The 16,449-nt window shown below is 42.1% G+C and overlaps 1 long non-coding RNA gene across 1 annotated transcript; it reads left to right on the top strand.

The window, feature by feature from the left end:
- On the top strand, window positions 1–393 carry LOC119571604. Its single transcript, XR_005228621.1, has 2 exons — window positions 1–36; window positions 210–393. It is a non-coding gene; the product is annotated as an uncharacterized LOC119571604 (long non-coding RNA).
- The last annotated feature ends 16,056 nt before the right edge of the window (window positions 394–16,449 follow it).

The following is a 16,449-nucleotide window of genomic DNA, read 5'->3' on the forward strand; positions in this document are numbered from 1 at the left end:
GGTTCCCGTCATCGTGCCCGTGCCCACTCTGTGCAGGTTTGTACAAGTGCATTTTTAAGACTATCTTTATTGTATCTGTGCAAATACTTTCATTCTAGATTCTATATTGAATGAATTTATTCTAATGCTCGGATGAAATCCACGCTGTGCACTTTTTTTTTATTATGGGAACTAGATTTGAGACTTCAAGAGACTGTTTATTCCCTTAGATTATGCGTGTGGAAAGGGTGGCAAGCAGCAAGTGCCGCAGACCAGCCATCGTCCAGTACCACAACTCTAAGATCAAGTTCCCCTTCCTTCCCCACTCCAAGAGGAAGAACATGAAGATGGACCGCATTACACCCAAGATCCCCATGATTCCAACTTATTAAATATAATAAATGGTCGGGTGAATTAGGTTGTTTTACTAAAACCAAAATAGGCAGGGGTTGTGCACTTCTGACATGAAAAAAGCCTGATTGTAGAATGTGAAAAAATATATAGGAATATTTAATTTAATAAATACAGGGATACATCTAAAGTGAGGAATGGCTTGATGGTAGCTAACATTGTCTACATTATATCAAAATGAGTTAACAGAACTTTCTTCTTCAAATCGAACCAAGCTTCAGTATGCTAATTGAAAGATTGCAAGAGAAATTATAGTATTTAAAGATTAGAAAAACACATTTTGGGAATGCTAATTTTTAAAAATTAGTTTTGTTTTCTTTCCTATGTAGAATTTAGTGTTATACTAGAGGGCTTCACCCCTAAACCCCACCCTATAGCTGTATCTTGAATACTGTGATAATGATCTTAGATGTTGACATGGCAAAAAATATTAAAGTGCAACCTACCATACCCTATCTGTACACATTCTCAACCTTTTCACTATCGTACTACCTTCTAGTACTGTATAACTTCTAAGTTTACCTCTCCTTTAACTTCTCTTCACCACTTCCTACCCCCCCAATCCCTTGCCCGTTGTTGTCGTGGGGGGGCTTAGGAGGCGGAGACTGGGACCCAATGATGGGGAACTCCCAACCTTGGGACTCAGCCCTCGACTCAACTAATTTTGCATGGTCTTTATTTTCCTTCCCACTTTTCGTTTGTTTCCAAACCCTTCTGCTATCCACCTCCTAAGGTGTGAGAGCCGTGCTGAAAGGATGAAAGGCTGACTTTGTGCCAGTCCTGAACTGCCTGAGGGAGCCATGGGCACGGTATTCCCCTGATTTAGTTATCTAGCCCTTACCCCTCAAGGGGACCCTGAGGGGTGGACTGTTTTTATCCCCAACATAATCCAGGCTTACCATGGCCAGTAATGAAAACTTATCCCCACTATTAGGGGCAATGAGGCTTGCCCCTTTATCAAATAGCCCCAACGATGTAAACCCACCAGATTCCCTGACCCCAGGCTCTCCTTTGACCACGGCTCCGAACACTGCAATAACTACCCCCTCAATACCTACTAGTACAGTAGCCAATAATCAACCCTTAAGGAACATTTCCACTCTCCCAGCAATCTCAACTTCAACACCTCTACCCCCACAACCTCCAACATCAACCACCCCATCCTCCCTTATTAATACCTTACAGCCTTATTGCCCACCTCCCCATAACACTACCTCCCTTAACACCACTCCATCTTCGTCACGCCCCCGCCCTTCGACTACCGCTATCTCTACAACAATTTTGAATACCCTCTTCAGCGCAGCCAAATGGGACCGATTTTTCGTGATCCCTCCCACAGCTCCCTACTCTGACAACACCCTTCTCTTCCAACAATGTCTCCAAAAACAAGTAGGTAAAGTCTCTTTCCGTAGCCGACCCGACCGCTCCCGTCTTGTCACAGTAACATCCGAAAACCAAGCTATAGCATTAACAAAACTAACAGACCTATATGGTAACCCCATCCTTGCAGAACCCCATCCAACCCACAATACTTGCACCGGAACAGTTTCAATCTCCCCAGCAAATTGCCCAATCTATGACAAAGATTGGTCAGATTGTGGAGAAGATCTACTTGCCTGTCTCAGACTATGATGCAACATCAGTACAATGCTACTCCATTCCCTCAGAGGTCATCGAAAGAAACCCACTAACATAGCCAAAATTACCTTCCGTAGGCATGACCTTCCCTTTAACGTCTACATAGGAGGAGAATCCCTCCCTGTTCGTCCATACCAACCTCCTCCACGTCAGTGCCAAAATTGTTGGCGTCTAGGACACCCAGCCAAACATTGCCGTTCCACAGCCAGATGCCCACTATGTGCCCAACCTGGCCATACCCGATCGAACTGCCCTGCACAATCACGCACATGTGCCAACTGTGGCGGCCCCCATAATGTATTTTATAGGGGTTGTCCCACCAATAAATTTGAGTCTGAGGTAGCAACTCTCAGATTCAAACTTGGACTCACACTACGTGAAGCCAGACAAGGAGCACGTCGACGTGGTTTCTCCCTTACTCCTTACTCCAGTAATACTGCTCATTCTACCAATTCTCCTAAACCCACCCTCCCTCTTCTACCTCCTACCTTCCCCAGTCAAACTCTTTTGCCATCCTAAATCCAGACACTCCAATCTCTACTACAGATACTTCAATCACCACTACATCCCAACACCTTCCCTCTCCCTCCTCGCACTACCCGTAACAGACAGAACAAACGTTCCACCCCCTCTTCCCCTACCACACAATCACCTCCACCTTCCTTTGCTCCTATGCTTGAGACACCAGTCCTCTCTTCCCCCCCTCACAAGAAATCCTTTATCCCCCAAAACTCCCGATCCAACTCAGAAGAAGAAACCATTGAAAATATTCAAGATTACCTAATGAAAACTGACACTCAACCTCCAAATCTTACAACTCCTGCTCCTTCCATACTCCAAGTAACTGCTGATATCCATCCTCCTCCTAACGATATCCCCCCTACACCCTATCCTCCTACCCCCTCCCAACACAGCCCATCCCCCCCGACCCCAACACCGCCCACATTAACCCTCCCACCATCCCCTCTATCCCTTCCACTCCCTCCTTACGCACGTGAATCCCTTATGTAACTCATTAACTCTCATAAAGTCCATACACACCACCAGACACTCCAATCCCACACATCCTACTGCCGTGCCCACGTTTTGAAACAACTCATACCTCTGCTTTCCCCCACCTATCCCCCCTTCACCGACCTCCCAACCTATCAGACATCCTTACAGAATCCCACACTTTTTGCTTCAACAACCTATCCTCAAACGCATACATATTCTTCATCTAATCTAACTCCTTACCATACCCGACCCTTACCCTTTCACTCACCAATTCCTTTGCCCAGCTTAGACAACTAATCACTAACTCAACCACCCTTCCCTAACATTAACTATAGTGCTACATGACCTTAGATGTCTAGCACATTTATCTTGCTTTTAACCATTAACCATTAACCATTCACCACTTCCTAAGGTGTTGAAAGGATGAAAGGCCGACATTATACCAGTTATAAACAGCTCAGGGAAGTCATGGCTTCTACTTCATCCATTACCCACTCCTCTCTTAGTACTACACTGCAGCCATTTTATCTATATCCGCAGCACTACCAGTACTACTTCACTCGACGCCACTCCCTTTTCCACAAAGGCCCGTCCACCTCTACAAATCTTTAGCCTAGCCAGATGGGATTGATTTTTTGTGACCCCCTCGACAGCATCTTACTCTGATAACTCCTCAATCAACAAAGCTTAGAAAACAAGTAGGCAAAGTTTCCTTCCGCAGCTACCCTGATCGCTCCCGCCTTGTCACAGTTGCACCCGAATCCCAAGCTAAAGCATCACCAATCCTAACTGACTTCAGTGACAAACCCATTCCTGCCCAGCCTCATCCCTTCCTCAATACTTGTACTGGAACCGACTCCATCTCCCCGACAAACTGCCCTGTCTACAACAAGGATTGGTCAGATTGTGGAGACCTACTCGCGGACAATGATATCAGTACAATGTTACACCATCCTCCCTAGAACCCACCGTAAGTCCCCCACCAATATTGCAAAGATTACTCTTCGGAGACATGACCTCCCTCATCGAGTTCATATTGGTGGAGTGTCCTGATCTGTCCGACCGTATCAACCTTCCCCCAGTCAATGTCAGAATTGTTGGCGTCTTGCCAAACACTGCCGCTCCATGTGCCCAATCTGGTCATGATCGATCAAACTGCTGTGCCAATTGTAGTGGGTTCCCCGCCTACAAGATTAAGTGAGATATGGCAACTCGGAGTCAAACTTGGCCTCACTGTACATGAGGCCAGACAGAAAGCAGGTCGACAAGGTTTTTCTCATACACCCTACTCCAGTGCACTAAATGATATATGCAAGTAAAAGGCATAAATAGGCAACATAATTTTATCTTATAGGTGTTTATTTCATTATCATTTTTATTATTTGTTAATAAATTTCATGGAAGCTTTTATCTAGTGAGTGTAAGCTGTAGGCAGTCTGATAAACCACATTCTAGGCCCGTGATATCGAAAGGCATTACCCAGTGGAACACCGCCTGGCCCGTGACATGACAATCATAGCGCACTCGAGGGAAGCAACACTATCTGCATATACGTCAGCTATTTTTTCCTTGATACATTGGTTTAATGCACTTAAAAAACGAAGAGGAAGCAACCACCACACGATTGTGAGTTACACTGTAGTTTGACAGGAAAGCCCGAAATGTGTGTAATAATGTGGATATTCCTTTGTAGATGTCTGCTAATATTAAACATATTCATCCTTTTCAGAGCCCTGTTCTTGTAGTTGTAGTATATTCCATAATTCCTCATTGTCAAGGGGAATAAGAGACTTCAGAAGGAAGATCCATGCTCGAACTTTGCGCCAAATGAGTTCCATATATGTTCGCATTAGAAAATAAGTACTATAACTATTCATACTTTCAAGCAAAATAAGTAAAGAAAGCATGTACAACTGTATATTAAGACACCAATTTAGTAATTAATGTAGTAATTGGTAATTGTTATTTCAAATTTTGTTTTGATTGGCGGGGGTCAACGAATATCGAAGGTCAACTCGATTTTTCTCCGTCCTTAGAGAAAGGATAAGCCACGGTGACAGCTGGGGCCGGGATAAAATCACCGCATATCTTTGGTCCCTTCTATAACAAAGAGTAGTGTGACCGTGGTTTGAGACCTAATATTGGGGAAATCCTTACCTTGGGCCCTTCGGCTGGACCAGTTTTACATAATCTTTTTTTCTTCATTTTCCTTTTTTTCTTTTCTCCAATCCCTTCTGTCCCCATCCTAAGGTGTAAATGCTGTGCTGAAAAGAGGAAAAGGGTGGCTTTGTGTAAGTTCAGAATGGCCTCAGGGAGCCATGGGTATAGCATCCCTTTGATAAATCGTTTAGCTCTTACCCTTCATGGGGACTCTGAGGGGTTGACCATTTCCTCTTCCCCACACTTTTCAGGCTCATCATGGCCAATAATGAAGATTTTATATTCTTAGTAGGGGCATTAAAGTTTGCCCCTTCATCAACTAGCCTACCTAAATTTGACTTCTTTGGTTTCCCGACCCCTGCTTCTCCTATGATCACGGCTCCAACCACTGATACTAATACCCCTTCCTCGATGCTTGCTGTCAACTAATATCTATTCCGAATCATTCACCCAAGTCATTACTCAACCTTCAGAATACATTCCTTCCCCTCTCCCAATATCCTACACTCCATCTCTTCATCCTGCACAGTTTTATCATTGACTGCTCCCTCTTCCCCTTTTATTACTCTTCATCCTTATTGTCCTCCTCCCCATAGTACTACTTCACTCCGCACCACTCCCTCCTCCTCACGACCTGTCCTTCTAGTGCACCCACCTCTGCAAACCTTTTGCATACTCCATTTAGCCCTGCTAAGTGGGATCGATTCTTTGTGATCCCCCTACAGCCCCTTACTCTGACAATACCCTTCTCTTCCAACAATGTCTCTTAAAAACAAGTAGGCAAAGTTCCCTTTCTCAGCCATTCATTGTTCACGTCTTGTAATAGTTACATCTGAGTTCTAAGCTTGTGCACTATCTACCCTGACTGACCTCACTGGTAAACCTATTCCTGCCCAGCCTCACTCCTCCCTTACTACTTGTTGCGGAACTGTTTCCATGTTCCCAGCTGATTGCCCTGTCTACGACAAGGACTGGTCAGACTGAAAACGACCTGTTTGCCTGCCTCATTGACTATGATGCAATGGCAGTACAGTGCTATACTGTTCTTCCCAGAGGCCACCGCAAGTCCTACACCAACACTGCCAAGATTAGCTCCCGTAAACATGACCTCCATTGGTAGGGTCTTGGCTACGCTCCCAAACACTGTCGCTCGAAAGCCCTTTACCCTCTATGTGCACAATCCGAACATGGCCGTTTTAATTGCTCTGCATAGTCACGCACGTGTGGCAACTGTGGTGGTTCATATAATATATTTTATAGGAGCTGACCTGCCTATAAGCTCGAATCTGAGGAAGTAATTCTTAGATTCAAACTAGGCCTCTCTCTACGTGAAGCATGGCAGGAAGCAAGTCGACGAGTTTTTTTTCTCACTACCTATTCAAACACTGTCCTTCGCACCGCTACTTTCCCATCTTCTCAAGATATCTCAGCATCTCCCCTATTATCTCTTCCCCCTACCCCAGAAAAATTCTGTTGCCATTCTTAATCCAGATATTCCACTCTGTCACTTCCCTTGTGCCTACTCATCCTTTTCATTTTACCCGTCGCACCTGGCAAACTAAAAGATTCACCACATCTTCCCCTACTTACCCTTTTCTCTTCTCCTCATAAGAAAACCGTTTGACAGTCCTTTCCAGAAACTCTCGAGGATATCCCAAACATCCTTAACATGAATAGGGAAATGCAGGGTATTCTGGAGTCTAGGGTGAGTTGCTAGTTTTTTTTTTTCCAGAGGCTTTGCAAGTCTCATCGTAGGAAAGAACAGTGGCGTAGAACAAGTTCACATATTGAAGAAAACCAGACATGTTTTTATCACTGCTTCTGTGAACATTGCCCAGGTATGCCTGAAGAACCTGCTTTTACACAATAACGCAGAGCTGACTTTTAACCTTTCAAGACATTGTGCGGCGTAGTGAAAAAAACACATGGGTAGGAGTATATTTTGGAATATATGGAGGTTCCGCTCACCTTAAGGGAAAAAATATCTGAATTCATCCTTAAGATTTACCGCACCATACGTATAAACTTTTAAGTACTTGCGCCGTTGTAAAGCATGAAGATGATTCAGTATGCTGAAATTTTCAAATTTCTGTTTTCAATGTAACATTGGAATTGTAATATTTTATTTGAATGTTTTTTATGCTTTAGGGGAGACTATGGAAATTAAAGGAGAGTGAAGAATATTACTTGTTTAAGGCGACTAAATAAAGGATACTACTCATTTTTAATGTCTAATAATCATATGCGGACAATAAATTGTAATACCTCAGGGGACTAAAATAAATAATGGAATAACTAACCAGTAATTCAATATTTTATATGAATTAGTAATGCTCAGTTTAGGGTAACTTTCTTAGAAATTTTTCTTTACAAAATTTAAATAACACCACACAATAATCTTTTGTAAAATTACATACCATATATATTGGTTTCACAAATATAATTCATATACTGTATGTGAATGCCCATGGATAGCTGCCTATTTTACCCATGGAATGTAAAAATTCGATAACTCGTTCAGCAGCAGCTATCGGAAAAGAAATAATTTTCTACTAGGCAGATGAATTAATTCAATGTAAGTCGCTTTTCCAAATTTTATAATTTCTACAACGGACAGAGCAGTGTTTCTGAAAGGTCTCCAGGGTTGTAGATACTGCAACCATCAACGAGCTGTCTAGACTGCAAACATTAGACTGGTGTTGCTACCACAAATAATTTTCTGCCCCTCAGAGTAACAGTGATTACCGATTTTTTAAAAATACTGTATGCACACCCCACACGCACGTACACACGCGCACCACACACACACACACACCAACACACACACACAACACACACACACACACACACATATATAAAATATATATATATTGATATATATATATATAATATATATATATTATATATAATATGTGTGTGTATATGTATATATATAAATATATATATATATATATATATATATATATATATATATATTATATATTTCAGTCAGTCATCCTCTATTTGTTTGGAGCTAATAAGTCTTTATCGCGACATTAGATGGCGATGAATAAGGTCAGTCATCACCTGTTTTCTTTGGAACCTATAATTCTTTATCACTGACTATGGATGGTGACAGCAAAAAGTCCCACTCCCATCATCATGTACATTCAGTGAAATATAGATATAAAACAAGATGTCTAACAGATGTTCATGTGGAAACGACTCTGATAGATATTTATAACTGGACTGGTGGGGAATCATTTATCATTATTATTATTATTAATTATTGTAATGTATATATATATATATATATATAATATATATATATATATATATATATATATATATATAATATATATAATTATATATATATATATATATAGTATATATATAATATAATATATATATATATATATTATATATATATTAAATTAATTATATATATATATATATATATATATTATAGGTATAATATATATATATATATTATAGTATATAATATATATATAAGTATATATATATTATCAAATAATAATAATAATAATGATAATGATTCCCCACCAGTCCAGTTTATAATATCTATCAGAGTCGTTTTCCACATGAACATCTGTTAGACATCTTGTTTTATATCTATATTTCACTGAATGTACATGATGATGGAGTGGGACTTTTTGCTGTCACCATCCATAGTCAGTGATAAGAATTATAGGTTCCAAAGAAACAGGTGATGACTGACCTTATTCATCGCCATCTATGTCAGCGATAAAGACTTATTAGCTCCAAACAATAGAGGATGACTGACTGAATATATATTATATATATATAATATATATATATATATATATATATATATATATATATATTACATATACACACACATATATATAATATATATATATTATATAGTATATATATATAATATATATATATATATATATGTGTGTGTGTGTGTGTGTGTGTGTTGTGTGTGTGTGTGTGTGTGTGTGTGTGTGCGCGTGTGTACGTGCGTGTGTGTGTGTGCAAACAGTATTTTTAAAAAATCGGTAATCACTGTTACTCTGAGGGGCAGAAAATTATTTGTGGTAGCAACACCAGTCTAATGTTTGCAGTCTAGACAGCTCGTTGATGGTTGCAGTATCTACAACCCTGGAGACCTTTCAGAAACACTGCTCTGTCCGTTGTAGAAATTATAAAATTTGGAAAAGCGACTTACATTGAATATTAATTCATCTGCCTAGTAGAAAATTATTTTCTTTTCCGATAGCTGCTGCTGAACGAGTTATCGAATTTTTACATTCCCATGGGTAAAATAGGCAGCTATCCATGGGCATTCACATACAGTATATGAATTATATTTGTGAAACCAATATATATGTGTATGTAATTTTTACAAAGATTATTGTGTGGTGTTATTTAAATTTTGTAAAGAAAAATTTCTAAGAAAGTTACCATAAACTGAGCATTACTAATTCATATACATATTGAATTACTGGTTAGTTATTCCATTATTTATTTTAGTCCCCTGAGGTATTACAATTTATTGTCCGCATATGATTATTAGACATTAAAATGAGTAGTTATCCTTTATTTTAGTCGCCTTAAACAAGTAATATTCTTCACTCTCCTTTAATTTCCATAGTCTCCCCTAAAGCATAAAAAACATTCAAATAAAATATTACAATTCCAATGTTACATTGAAACAGAAATTTGAAAATTTCAGCATACTGAATCATCTTCATGCTTTACAACGGCGCAAGTACTTAAAAGTTTATACGTATGGTGCGGTAAATCTTAAGGATGAATTCAGATATTTTTTCCCTTAAGGTGAGCGGAACCTCCATATATTCCAAATATACTCCTACCCATGTGTTTTTTTCACTACGCCGCACAATGTCTTGAAAGGTTAAAAGTCAGCTCTGCGTTATTGTGTAAAAGCAGGTTCTTCAGGCATACCTGGGCAATGTTCACAGAAGCAGTGATAAAAACATGTCTGGTTTTCTTCAATATGTGAACTTGTTCTACGCCACTGTTCTTTCCTACGATGAGACTTGCAAAGCCTCTGGAAAGAAAAAAACTAGCAACTCACCCTAGACTCCAGAATACCCTGCATTTCCCTATTCATGTTAAAGGATGTTTGGGATATCCTCGAGAGTTTCTGGAAAGGACTGTCAAACGGTTTTCTTATGAGGAGAAGAGAAAAGGTAAGTAGGGGAAGATGTGGTGAATCTTTTAGTTTGCCAGGTGCGACGGGTAAAATGAAAGGATGAGTAGGCACAAGGGAAGTGACAGAGTGGAATATCTGGATTAAGAATGGCAACAGAATTTTTCTGGGGTAGGGGGAAGAGATAATAGGGGAGATGCTGAGATATCTTGAGAAGATGGGAAAGTAGCGGTGCGAAGGACAGTGTTTGAATAGGTAGTGAGAAAAAAAACTCGTCGACTTGCTTCCTGCCATGCTTCACGTAGAGAGAGGCCTAGTTTGAATCTAAGAATTACTTCCTCAGATTCGAGCTTATAGGCAGGTCAGCTCCTATAAATATATTATATGAACCACCACAGTTGCCACACTTTGCGTGACTATGCAGAGCAATTAAAACGGCCATGTTCGGATTGTGCACATAGAGGTAAAGGGCTTTCGAGCGACAGTGTTTGGGAGCGTAGCCAAGACCCTACCAATGGAGGTCATGTTTACGGGAGCTAATCTTGGCAGTGTTGGTGTAGGACTTGCGGTGGCCTCTGGGAAGAACAGTATAGCACTGTACTGCCATTGCATCATAGTCAACGAGGCAGGCAAACAGGTCGTTTTCAGTCTGACCAGTCCTTGTCGTAGACAGGGCAATCAGCTGGGAACATGGAAACAGTTCCGCAACAAGTAGTAAGGGAGGATGAGGCTGGGCAGGAATAGTTTACCAGTGAGGTCAGTCAGGGTAGATAGTGCACAAGCTTAGAACTCAGATGTAACTATTACAAGACGTGAACAATGAATGGCTGAGAAAGGGAACTTTGCCTACTTGTTTTTAAGAGACATTGTTGGAAGAGAAGGGTATTGTCAGAGTAAGGGGCTGTAGGGGGAATCACAAAGAATCGATCCCACTTAGCAGGGCTAAATGGAGTATGCAAAAGGTTTGCAGAGGTGGGTGCACTAGAAGGACAGGTCGTGAGGAGGAGGGAGTGGTGCGGAGTGAAGTAGTACTATGGGGAGGAGGACAATAAGGATGAAGAGTAATAAAAGGGGAAGAGGGAGCATTTAATGATAAAACTGTGCAGGATGAAGAGATGGAGTGTAGGATATTGGGAGAGGGGAAGGAATGTATTCTGAAGGTTGAGTAATGACTTGGGTGAATGATTCGGAATAGATATTAGTTGACAGCAAGCATCGAGGAAGGGGTATTAGTATCAGTGGTTGGAGCCGTGATCATAGGAGAAGCAGGGGTCGGGAAACCAAAGAAGTCAAATTTAGGTAGGCTAGTTGATGAAGGGGCAAACTTTAATGCCCCTACTAAGAATATAAAATCTTCATTATGGCCATGATGAGCCTGAAAAGTGTGGGGAAGAGGAATGGTCAACCCCTCAGAGTCCCCATGAAGGGTAAGAGCTAAACGATTTATCAAAGGGATGCTATACCCATGGCTCCCTGAGGCCATTCTGAACTTACACAAAGCCAGCCTTTCCTCTTTTCAGCACAGCATTTACACCTTAGGATGGGGACAGAAGGGATTGGAGAAAAGAAAAAAAGGAAAATGAAGAAAAAAAGATTATGTAAAACTGGTCCAGCCGAAGGGCCCAAGGTAAGGATTTCCCCAATATTAGGTCTCAAACCACGGTCACACTACTCTTTGTTATAGAAGGGACCAAAGATATGCGGTGATTTTATCCCGGCCCAGCTGTTCACCGTGGCTTATCCTTTCTCTAAGGACGGAGAAAAATCGAGTTTGACCTTCGATATTCGTTGACCCCCGCCAATCAAAACAAAATTTGAAATAACAATTACCAATTACTACATTAATTACTAAATTGGTGTCTTAATATACAGTTGTACATGCTTTCTTTACTTATTTTGCTTGAAAGTATGAATAGTTATAGTACTTATTTTCTAATGCGAACATATATGGAACTCATTTGGCGCAAAGTTCGAGCATGGATCTTCCTTCTGAAGTCTCTTATTCCCCCTTGACAATGAGGAATTATGGAATATACTACAACTACAAGAACAGGGCGCTGAAAAGGATGAAGATGTTTAATATTAGCAGACATCTACAACAGGAATATCCACATTATTACACACATTTCGGGCTTTCCTGTCAAACTACAGTGTAACTCACAATCGTGGTGGTTGCTTCCTCTTCGTTTTTTAAGTGCATTAAACCAATGTATCAAGGAAAAAATAGCTGACGTATATGCAGATAGTGTTGCTTCCCTCGAGTGCGCTATGATTGTCATGTCACGGGCCAGGCGGTGTTCCACTGGGTAATGCCTTTCGATATCACGGGCCTAGAATGTGGTTTATCAGACTGCCTACAGCTTACACTCACTAGATAAAAGCTTCCATGAAATTTATTAACAAATAATAAAAATGATAATGAAATAAACACCTATAAGATAAAATTATGTTGCCTATTTATGCCTTTTACTTGCATATATCATTTAGTGCACTGGAGTAGGGTGTATGAGAAAAACCTTGTCGACCTGCTTTCTGTCTGGCCTCATGTACAGTGAGGCCAAGTTTGACTCCGAGTTGCCATATCTCACTTAATCTTGTAGGCGGGGAACCCACTACAATTGGCACAGCAGTTTGATCGATCATGACCAGATTGGGCACATGGAGCGGCAGTGTTTGGCAAGACGCCAACAATTCTGACATTGACTGGGGGAAGGTTGATACGGTCGGACAGATCAGGACACTCCACCAATATGAACTCGATGAGGGAGGTCATGTCTCCGAAGAGTAATCTTTGCAATATTGGTGGGGGACTTACGGTGGGTTCTAGGGAGGATGGTGTAACATTGTACTGATATCATTGTCCGCGAGTAGGTCTCCACAATCTGACCAATCCTTGTTGTAGACAGGGCAGTTTGTCGGGGAGATGGAGTCGGTTCCAGTACAAGTATTGAGGAAGGGATGAGGCTGGGCAGGAATGGGTTTGTCACTGAAGTCAGTTAGGATTGGTGATGCTTTAGCTTGGGATTCGGGTGCAACTGTGACAAGGCGGGAGCGATCAGGGTAGCTGCGGAAGGAAACTTTGCCTACTTGTTTTCTAAGCTTTGTTGATTGAGGAGTTATCAGAGTAAGATGCTGTCGAGGGGGTCACAAAAAATCAATCCCATCTGGCTAGGCTAAAGATTTGTAGAGGTGGACGGGCCTTTGTGGAAAAGGGAGTGGCGTCGAGTGAAGTAGTACTGGTAGTGCTGCGGATATAGATAAAATGGCTGCAGTGTAGTACTAAGAGAGGAGTGGGTAATGGATGAAGTAGAAGCCATGACTTCCCTGAGCTGTTTATAACTGGTATATGTCGGCCTTTCATCCTTTCAACACCTTAGGAAGTGGTGAATGGTTAATGGTTAATGGTTAAAAGCAAGATAAATGTGCTAGACATCTAAGGTCATGTAGCACTATAGTTAATGTTAGGGAAGGGTGGTTGAGTTAGTGATTAGTTGTCTAAGCTGGGCAAAGGAATTGGTGAGTGAAAGGGTAAGGGTCGGGTATGGTAAGGAGTTAGATTAGATGAAGAATATGTATGCGTTTGAGGATAGGTTGTTGAAGCAAAAAGTGTGGGATTCTGTAAGGATGTCTGATAGGTGGGAGGTCGGTGAAGGGGGATAGGTGGGGAAAGCAGAGGTATGAGTTGTTTCAAAACGTGGGCACGGCAGTAGGATGTGTGGGATTGGAGTGTCTGGTGGTGTGTATGGACTTTATGAGAGTTAATGAGTTACATAAGGGATTCACGTGCGTAAGGAGGAGTGGAAGGGAAGAGGGATGGTGGGAGGGTTAATGTGGGCGGTGTTGGGGTCGGGGGGGATGGCTGTGTTGGGAGGGGGTAGGAGGATAGGGTGTAGGGGGATATCGTTAGGAGGAGGATGGATATCACAGTTACTTGGAGTATGGAAGGAGCAGGATTTTGTAAGATTTGGAGGTTGAGTGTCAGTTTCATTAGGTAATCTTGATATTTTCAATGGTTTCTTCTTCTGAGTTGGATCGCGAGTTTTGGGGGATAAAGGATTTCTTGTGAGGGGGGGAAGAGAGGACTGGTGTCTCAAGCATAGGAGCAAAGGAAGGTGGAGGTGATTGTGTGGTGGGGGAAGAGGGGGTGGAACGTTTGTTCTGTCTGTTACGGGTAGTGCGAGGAGGGAGAGGGGAAGGTGTTGGGATTGTAGTGGGGATTGAAGTATCTGTAGTAGAGATTGGAGTGTCTGGATTTAGGATGGCAAAAGAGTTTGACTGGGGAAGGTAGGAGGTAGAAGAGGGAGGGTGGGTTTAGGAGAATTGGTAGAATGAGCAGTATTACTGGAGTAAGGAGTAAGGAGAAACCACGTCGACGTGCTCCTTGTCTGGCTTCACGTAGTGTGAGTCCAAGTTTGAATCTGAGAGTTGCTACCTCAGACTCAAATTTATTGGTGGGACAACCCCTATAAAATACATTATGGGGGCCGCCACAGTTGGCACATGTGCGTGATTGTGCAGGGCAGTTCGATCGGGTATGGCCAGGTTGGGCACATAGTGGGGCATCTGCTGTGGAACGGCAATGTTTGGCTGGGTGTCCTAGACGCCAACAATTTTGGCACTGACGTGGAGGAGGTTGGTATGGACGAACAGGGAGGGATTCTCCTCCTATGTAGACGTTAAAGGGAAGGTCATGCCTACGGAAGGTAATTTTGGCTATGTTAGTGGGTTTCTTTCGATGACCTCTGAGGGAATGGAGTAGCATTGTACTGATGTTGCATCATAGTCTGAGACAGGCAAGTAGATCTTCTCCACAATCTGACCAATCTTTGTCATAGATTGGGCAATTTGCTGGGGAGATTGAAACTGTTCCGGTGCAAGTATTGTGGGTTGGATGGGGTTCTGCAAGGATGGGGTTACCATATAGGTCTGTTAGTTTTGTTAATGCTGTTAGCTTGGGTTTTCGGATGGGTACTGTGACAAGACGGGAGCGGTCGGGTCGGCTACGGGAAAAAGACTTTACCTACTTGTTTTTGGAGACATTGTTGGAAGAGAAGGGTGTTGTCAGAGTAGGGAGCTGTGGGAGTGGATCACGAAAAATCGGTCCCATTTGGCTGCGCTGAAGAGGTATTCAAAATTGTTGTAGAGATAGCGGTAGTCGAAGGGCGGGGGCGTGACGAAGATGGAGTGGTGTTAAGGGAGGTAGTGTTATGGGGAGGTGGGCAATAAGGCTGTAAGGTATTAATAAGGGAGGATGGGGTGGTTGATGTTGGAGGTTGTGGGGGTAGAGGTGTTGAAGTTGAGATTGCTGGGAGAGTGGAAATGTTCCTTAAGGGTTGATTATTGGCTACTGTACTAGTAGGTATTGAGGGGGTAGTTATTGCAGTGTTCGGAGCCGTGGTCAAAGGAGAGCCTGGGGTCAGGGAATCTGGTGGGTTTACATCGTTGGGGCTATTTGATAAAGGGGCAAGCCTCATTGCCCCTAATAGTGGGGATAAGTTTTCATTACTGGCCATGGTAAGCCTGGATTATGTTGGGGATAAAAACAGTCCACCCCTCAGGGTCCCTTGAGGGGTAAGGGCTAGATAACTAAATCAGGGAATACCGTGGGCCCATGGCTCCCTCAGGCAGTTCAGGACTGGGACAAAGTCAGCCTTTCATCCTTTCAGCACGGCTCTCACACCTTAGGAGGTGGATAGCAGAAGGGTTTGGAAACAAACGAAAAGTGGGAAGGAAAATAAAGACCATGCAAAATTAGTTGAGTCGAGGGCTGAGTCCCAAGGTTGGGAGTTCCCCATCATTGGGTCCCAGTCTCCGCCTCCTAAGCCCCCCCACGACAACAACGGGCAAGGGATTGGGGGGGTAGGAAGTGGTGAAGAGAAGTTAAAGGAGAGGTAAACTTAGAAGTTATACAGTACTAGAAGGTAGTACGATAGTGAAAAGGTTGAGAATGTGTACAGATAGAGGTATGGTAGGTTGCACTTTAATATTTTTTTCCATGTCAACATCTAAGATCATTATCACAGTATTCAAGATACAGCTATAGGGTGGGGTTTAGGGGTGAAGCCCTCTAGTATAACACTAAATTCTACAAAGGGAAGAAAACAAAACTAATTTTTTTAAAA

This window comes from Penaeus monodon, unplaced genomic scaffold (assembly GCF_015228065.2).
Source record: "Penaeus monodon isolate SGIC_2016 unplaced genomic scaffold, NSTDA_Pmon_1 PmonScaffold_7101, whole genome shotgun sequence".
Lineage (NCBI taxonomy): Eukaryota > Metazoa > Arthropoda > Malacostraca > Decapoda > Penaeidae > Penaeus > Penaeus monodon.